The following is a 7,590-nucleotide window of genomic DNA, read 5'->3' as shown; positions in this document are numbered from 1 at the left end:
TGATACTGCTAGGCTTAGCTCAAAGGAGTAACTTCAGCTCAAGCTTTAAAAGAATTAAAGCCCAACTTAAAAAGTCTTCGACCCAAAACAATTAAAATAGGGGTCCAAATAATAATTAATGTGGACTGAAAAGAATTAATCTTAGCCCAAAAAGGCAATTTAATCGGCCAAAATGATGAATTAAACTGGCCCAACGAAATATAAATGGGACTAGAATAATAGCCCATCATAAAATATGCATCAGCCCAACTCCTTAAAAATTTGAGCCCAATGTAATGGCCCAACAGTTCAACTCAAAGCCCATTCCCAACCCTTCTTTTCTCCCCCCTATCAGCCGCTAACCCCATTTCATCTCTCTTTCTCTCATCTCACGCACACACTGAAACAAGCGGCGCCTCTCCCTTCTTCTTCGGCGAAACGCCGCCTCCGTCTCCGGCCGGCGTCGACTGCCGCCGCGCCTAAGCCCGGCGTTCTCCTCCCTCTCGATCTCGTCTCTCTTTTTTCTCCAAGATAGCAACGCCGCCTTCTTCCTTGGGTGTTCACCGGCGTTGTTCTCTCTCTTCATCGCAGACCCAAAAACGAGCCATGAAATCTGGAATGTCGCTGCTGCCGACTGGAGTTGCTGCTCTCGACCTTGCTCTCTGTTTCTCTACTCCCAAGTCATCTCCCCCTCTCAATCTATGGAGCGGAGGAAAATCCTTACTCCTAATTCAGAAATCGCCTCAGCTCGACGCCGCTCTACTATGAAATTCCGGCGAGCAGGAGAGTGTCCGACGCCCTCATCGATTCTCCGATGAGTAGTAAATCAGGGTAGGGCGGCGTCCGCTGCTCTCCTCTTTCACTCGCGTACACGAACGAGGGAAAGGCCGAGTTCTCGGTCCTCTTAGCTCAGACGAGAGAGTCACCGCCGTGGTTCGACGCCGTTGCGTCTCCCTGGCCCCCTTCCTCTTCCGTGCGGTTAGCGTCGAGGTCAAGCCGTCATCTATCCCCGTTTAAATGAAACAGGTACCCGAATAAGCCTCCCTCCCCTTCTAAATGCTAAGTTCAATATTTAAGTATATGTGAAGTCTTGGTTTTTGCTACTGATTTGTGAGAGTTTTCTCATTGCCTTTATCTCAAGTGGAGAAATATATATGTAATATTTGATTTCTGTATTATGCTTAGTCCCCTTAAGCATATAATCATTTGTATACTGAACGTGTGACTTGTTGGCTCCAAAAGCATATATACCCGTTTACACTTCTATATTCCTACTCAAACATGTGTCTGATGGTATGATGAGAAGATAGCTGAAATGCATTTTATAGTATTTACCTGCTATGCTTGGTGTTCGTTAGCTGTTTGTTGCTATTGAATTCAATGAGAAATTTAGGCTTGTAATTGATGTTGGCTGCTGTGGTGTTTGAATCGGTGGATAGAAACTGAAATAAATTGCTTATTTGCTTAACAATTGCAGGATGAACTTAATCAAAGGAGAAGAAAGCATTGAAGCCAAGCATTACCTTGAGAGCTTCGGCTGAAACGAACTGGAATTGGTCCTCTGAACTTTCGGATGAAATTAAAATGAGAGTGAATATTGCATTTGTTGGGTGGGGAGCAAGTGGTGGTGGAGTTGATAGTTAAAGGATTGGAGATATTGGTGGTGGTTGGCTGAGGGAGGAAAGCAAAAGATGGTGGCGCACTTGGCTAGTGCGTAGGTCTCATAGATATATGTTGAGTGGAGTTGGTGGCTGAGTAGGCCACGTAGAGTCTACAGCTTTTGTAATATACTAGACGATTTTCCCCAAGCTGGGAACTAGCCTGTAATCTGTGAACTGTAAATAAATACTGGCTTCGATTTTCAATCATCGCATTTCTGTATCTTGCTTGATATCTTTTTCCTTGCCTGCTAACTTGATAAACTGTAATATAACTTAAATTAAATCCGTAGATTTAATCTGCGTTGCAGTCGGAATAATTCCTCGACTTCTAGTAGCACTAATAAAATATAAATGCTTCTGTTTTTCGACTAATAAATAACATGACTTTGCTAAGTCAGTTATAACTTGAAAATAATGATTATTGAATGGCTCAATAATCCTCGTCGCGTTTTTCTCATACTTATAAAAGTATAAAGCTAAAATAATAACTTCGTTTCTGATAAAAAAAAATCAGGACCATAAACTGGATTCATATATAACTGGCAACTGGGTTTCATTTACTAAAAGATGCGATATTAATTATCGCGATACCATATTAAATAAAAATAAAAATGCGGGTCATTACAGTATTCGTTGTGGATTTTAATAGATTTCTATAGATTTTAAAAGTCTGGGTGTATTCGTTCCAGACTTTTAAAAGTCTGCAGAAATCTGGGTGTATTCGTTTAAGACTTTTAAAAGTCCATATAAATCTGGATGTATTCGTTTCAGACTTTTTAAAATCCATACAAATCTAGGTGTATTCGTTATTCCATTGACTTAAAATCTGGAATGACTTTCATGGATTTCATCCAAAAAATACACACGACGAAATCCGGCCAAGAACCACGAGAATTGAAATCCATGAAATTTTAAGCGAGCGCTGAGTTCCAGCGCCCGCAGCCAAGAAGCCAGCGAGCGCTGGAACTCAGCCACCGTTGAGAGAGTCCAGCATATGTTGGATTCCAGCGAGTCTGAATTCTCTGCCTCTCTCTCTCTCTCTACGCGCTCCGTGTCTCTCGCCACGCCGTTGCCGCCGCCGCCGCAGGCCCACAGTCCCCCAGCGCAGTGTGAGCGCCGCACCATCTCTCCTCTCCCCGACTCCTCCGGGACCGCCCCGGCGCACCCCTCATCTCTCAGTTGCTGTGCCGTCCCATCGCCCCCGGCGCGCCGCTCCTTCCAAGATTCGAAGCATGTTTGTTGACAAAATACTAATCTCGCTGGGTTTCCAGCGCTCGCTGGATTCCCAGCGGTGCTGGGACTCAGCGGGCGTTGGCATCATGGATTTCAATTCCAGAATTATCCCCTAAATTCTTCGAAAATCAGTGAAAATCGGGGTGAAATCCAACCACGAATTCTTTGAAAGTCGTCTGGAATCTATGTGAATTCCATGGAATTTAAATTCCATGGACTTTTTAAAGTCTATGGAAATCCACAACGAATACACCCCCCTTAGTCTCCATAGTACCTGCTGGTCTGTTTTTACTGTTTCTCTTGGCAGGAACTTGTTCTGTTAATGGGAAGATTCCAATCTTCCCATCGAATAAACATTCCCCCGAATCTGAAAAAATTGGCCTACAAACGGCACACACAAACATTACCTTCTTTATGAACGCCTTACTCTTGCATGTGCGGTGAGGATCTCCCTCTGCCGGTGTTAGGTAAAATCTGTGTGCTGCCTTTGTGATGTAGAACCACTTTTCATCTATGTGAATGGTGTTGTCCATAGCCTTAAACTTCAAAGCCAACATAATGCGATCAAATTCCAATGCTTCTAGTGAAAAACGCAGTCGCAACAATTTGTTTGGGGCCGTGAGATCGGGTTTTATAGCGCTAGAATGCGCTCTGATCAGCCCCTTGTTTACCCACCTCCAAACAGTGCTTTTGCTTTGATTAATCCCCACTGCAAGTCGTCTAATTGTTGATCTTTTGTGTAGCTCTAGACTTTGAATAAGCTCTATGTCGACGCTTACTCTTTTTCTTCGTGCAGCCCCTGGTTTTGCATTTGTTAAATATATTTCCTCACCATTTTCCCTTTGTTTCTTCGCAGCCGCCCAAAGACGAGCAACAGTGCGTTGGGAGGAGTTGAAGACGGATGCTGCCTCCTTCATGGAGCCGTATCTAGGCTTGCCATTCTTCAAGTTAGAGAGAAGAAACTGCACTATCTTATTCCTATCACTGTTAGAGAGATCTTTTTTCACCATAGTTGGTGTTTTTTTTGGTTTTTTGGAATCGCATAAGATTTGTAAAAATGAATCATGTGTTAGGTGTTTTATAGAGATTTTTGGAGGCAAACTGAAAAGGTACAACAGGTTGTGAAATGAAAATATTTGTGGGGCCAAAAAATTTGGAACTGCCGCCTCTTTTATCTAAATGTGTGAATTCTTTAATTTTGTTTATTGAAAATTCCCCTACTGTTTAATTAATGAATCAGCAGCCGCCCATTTCTCATTTCAAGTGTTGATGTTTAATTTTGTTAAAAATATTGACTTTCATAGAATGAATGAGTAGACTGAAAAGCTACAGTAGACGGAGTCCTTAATTAAATTCATTGAGTAAATAAAATAAAATTGTAAATATTGATTTTAATTTAATGAATAAAATAAATTAAATTTATAAAAAGTGAAAAAGATGGTTGTTAAGTTGGTTGAGATTAATAAATTAATTAAGTTTCACAAACTACATCAAATTGTAGGGACCACACTTAATCTCCACTAACTATCCATTTCTTAATCTCCGTGCCAAAAAGAAACTTGCCAACTTTAATGGGACGGAGGGAGTATGATTTTGGCAACTGTAGGGGTCGAATTCTCTGGGAGTTCTCATAGGTCATTGCCCATCCAACGTTGGGAACTGAGCGGGATACAGTTCAAAATATCTGAGCTGGAGTCAGATTTTCGCAGGAAATCAAGTTCTGGCAGTCTCTGAAAAACAGCCATAACTTCCTCTACAGAACTCCGATTGAGGTGAAACAGGCAGCCGCGGAAAGCTCTTTTGAAGACGAAGAAGTCGTATTTCTGCAAAAAATCGGAGCGTTGAAGTTGGCTGATCTATTCAGCGACGAATTGATAAATTCTTTGGAATTCTTCAGGTATTTCTGAACTCCTCAATGCAGTATTTAAATTAATAGGAACATGCTAGGTTTAATCTATGTATGGTGAATTAAGATAATTCAAAAAACGATCATCTGATAAATCGAATATTAATTAAGTTTAATATTCCTTCATGCATCCCATCAGCCACCCCTATTGCCATGCTCTCCCTACCTCTACAGCCTACTCCTACCACCTCTCCCTGCAACCTCCACAATTATAGTCTCCAATATGCACTCTTCTATCTATAGAAGAGTAATTCAGCTATTTTGAAAATTCTTTCAACTGTCATCGACTCCACAAGCTTATTTCGCCAGAATCCAAGCATACAAGTAAGAAATTCAAATCAGTTCATTTACCTTCTTCTCTTATAAATAAGAGCCTTCAATTCAATAATTTTTGTATCTATGAACCTTTCATTTCCAGCAAACAAGTAGGATCAAACACTCACTGAAATTCTCACGAGGTAATCACCTGGCTATTCTCTGCTTACCTCTGTTCATACATCGAGCTTCAAGCTTCAAACTTGCTCAAATCATGTACAAATTCGATATATACACAGCAACACATTTCAAACTTTTGAAAAATGACATTCATATGATATATATATGCATACATATTCTGTGCATACACGCATATGTGTTATATCAAAGTGTCAAATGATTTTACATATTCAGTGAATGTATAGAAGAAGAAAAAGAAGAGTCTTGAGTCATTGTTGGCTTTGTTGTGTGACTGCTGTGTTGAACCGGGTCTGGGGTAGTTGCGCCGAGAACGGCGGCGACCACAGGTTGCTGTCGCCGGGAGGTTTAAGAGAGAGCCCATGGAGATAGAGGGCGCCGGCGGTAGTCTGCTTCATCTGCTGCTGTTGTCGGCCGGTTTGAGTGAAGGGGAGGGAGTTCAGGCGGCGGTGGCTGGCTTTCAGCTGCTGTCGTCGGGAATCGGAGCAAGGAGAGGTGGATTGGGTTAGGGCGGTGGCTGGACTTGGCTGGGTTTTGCAGAGGGAGGCCAGGGCGCGGCGGCCCTACCGCTGTCGCTCGGCCACGGACGGAGAGAGAGAAAAGCTATGTGTGTGGTGCGTCTGATTCTGGAAGAAAAAGGGGAAGAGAAGGAGAATAAGGGTTTGGGTTTAAATTTTGAGTGTTTGGGCCATAGCTGTTAGGCCGGTTCTTATTTTAGGGCTGGGCCGATTTTTGCTTTAATCAGCTGGGTCGATTTTTGTGTAAGCTGGGTCCATCAATTAAATAAATGTATTGGGCCATTATTTTATTTAAGGACTTTGGATTGCCTAGAATTAATTAAATTGGGATGTCTTATATTAATTAATTGGACTATTAATTAGTTTAATTAATTATTATTTAAAGAATAATTTGCATAATAATATTATATTATTATTATATGCATATTTTGAGTAATTACTTATTATATGCTAAGCATGTTGCATTTATATTTTGCAATAAAAGTATTTATGATTTAATTGGTTTTATTTATAATTCCAATTATAAAAAAAATCGAGTAAGGATATTGTTGGTGTCCTTAACTCAAGAATTTTAGTTTTCAAGTATTTATTCATTAAATTCTGAAAACCCGGCTAAGTGAATCATAGAATGTTAAGCACTTTACCATGATTTAAGATTAGATTCAGGAGACCTATTAAGAGTATAGATTTCTTGTAGGCTTCGTGGATCGTGAGGACTAACACTGCTATTCCGATTCAGAGATAAGATTAAACGACAGGCATTGCCTATACAGGTGTGCTTATTTTCCAAATGTATGATTGACCTAATGAGCTTAAATGTTTCATAAAATACAAACTGTTTATCCAATAAATATTTTTCTGCACTCTACCATGTTTAAGGCTCGCACAGTTAATCAATTGAGGTTCTCTTATGACCTAACACGTTGTTTGAGAATTGTGTACACTTGTTAGCTGATTCGGTGGGTTGATCTTCATCGGGCACTAACCAGAGGCGTTATAAGGGTGCTCGGCTGGATGTGTTCCGGAGCATGAGAAATATGAGACCTGCCTGGATAGCGTCCCGAGGTCAAAGTAAACTTGTCTGGGTTACGCCCTCAGTTCAAGTAAGCGAGAGACAGAGATCCGTTGGTGGCTAAAAGGTCCGGGATCACAGCGAGTAACAGAATAAAGTGTGACAACTGCGCGCAATTATATATATATATATATATATGAAATGTTTTAACATGCTTAGAAGTTATTCCTCTTTAAAACCTTCTATGTCATGTCAGTATGATTGGATAAACTGCTCTTACGAATTGTGAAATGTTTTAAAAGTTGCAGCCCACTAAGTACATTAGTACTTAGCCCAAATATTTTCAAATATTTTTCAAGTTAACGGCTGGTGTTGACCGGGCAGAGCTGAGGCTAGAGTTCAATCTCGTATTTTGACTTCCGCTGTAGTAATAGCCTTTATTTGTCTTTCGTTTTCATGACTTAAGACATTTATGCCATGACTCTAAACGATATCTTTTGTTGAGCCTAGACTATTAACTCTCAAGTATTTCGATTAAGGAATGTTTGTTATCTGAAGCATGAAACTAAATTTGTGATCATGAAGTTTGTTATGTTTGTTGATTGATTCGTATCACTTGGATATATGTCTTTCTCCATCCAAAGGGGCAATGCCCGATTGTTATCTCTTTTATTCGGATTTCACAAGGTTTTTCCCTTGTTCATTTCAATGATTAGTCATACCCCAATTATATTAAAGAATTGGGGCGTGACATGTGAATATGAGAAGTGTTAATGGAAATATTGTTATTCATGTCACTTGTTCGTGTGAATATTGTAAATATTACTA

At 40.4% G+C, this 7,590-nt stretch overlaps 1 long non-coding RNA gene across 2 annotated transcripts; it reads left to right on the top strand.

Annotated features, from left to right (window-relative positions):
• Nucleotides 1-5,032: 5,032 nt before the first annotated feature.
• On the top strand, nucleotides 5,033-7,332 carry LOC131006925 (uncharacterized). 2 transcript variants are annotated; one of them, XR_009095822.1, is made up of 4 exons: nucleotides 5,034-5,103; nucleotides 5,198-5,237; nucleotides 6,448-6,889; nucleotides 7,122-7,332. It is a non-coding gene; the product is annotated as an uncharacterized LOC131006925 (long non-coding RNA). The 2 variants fall into 2 exon arrangements; XR_009095821.1 differs by lacking the exon at nucleotides 7,122-7,332 and having other exon boundaries at nucleotides 5,033-5,103; nucleotides 6,448-6,983.
• The last annotated feature ends 258 nt before the right edge of the window (nucleotides 7,333-7,590 follow it).

The sequence above is a fragment of the Salvia miltiorrhiza genome, chromosome 1 (assembly GCF_028751815.1).
Source record: "Salvia miltiorrhiza cultivar Shanhuang (shh) chromosome 1, IMPLAD_Smil_shh, whole genome shotgun sequence".
Lineage (NCBI taxonomy): Eukaryota > Viridiplantae > Streptophyta > Magnoliopsida > Lamiales > Lamiaceae > Salvia > Salvia miltiorrhiza.
Note: the sequence above shows the minus strand (reverse complement) of the source record. Positions and strands in the feature narration are given on the sequence as shown.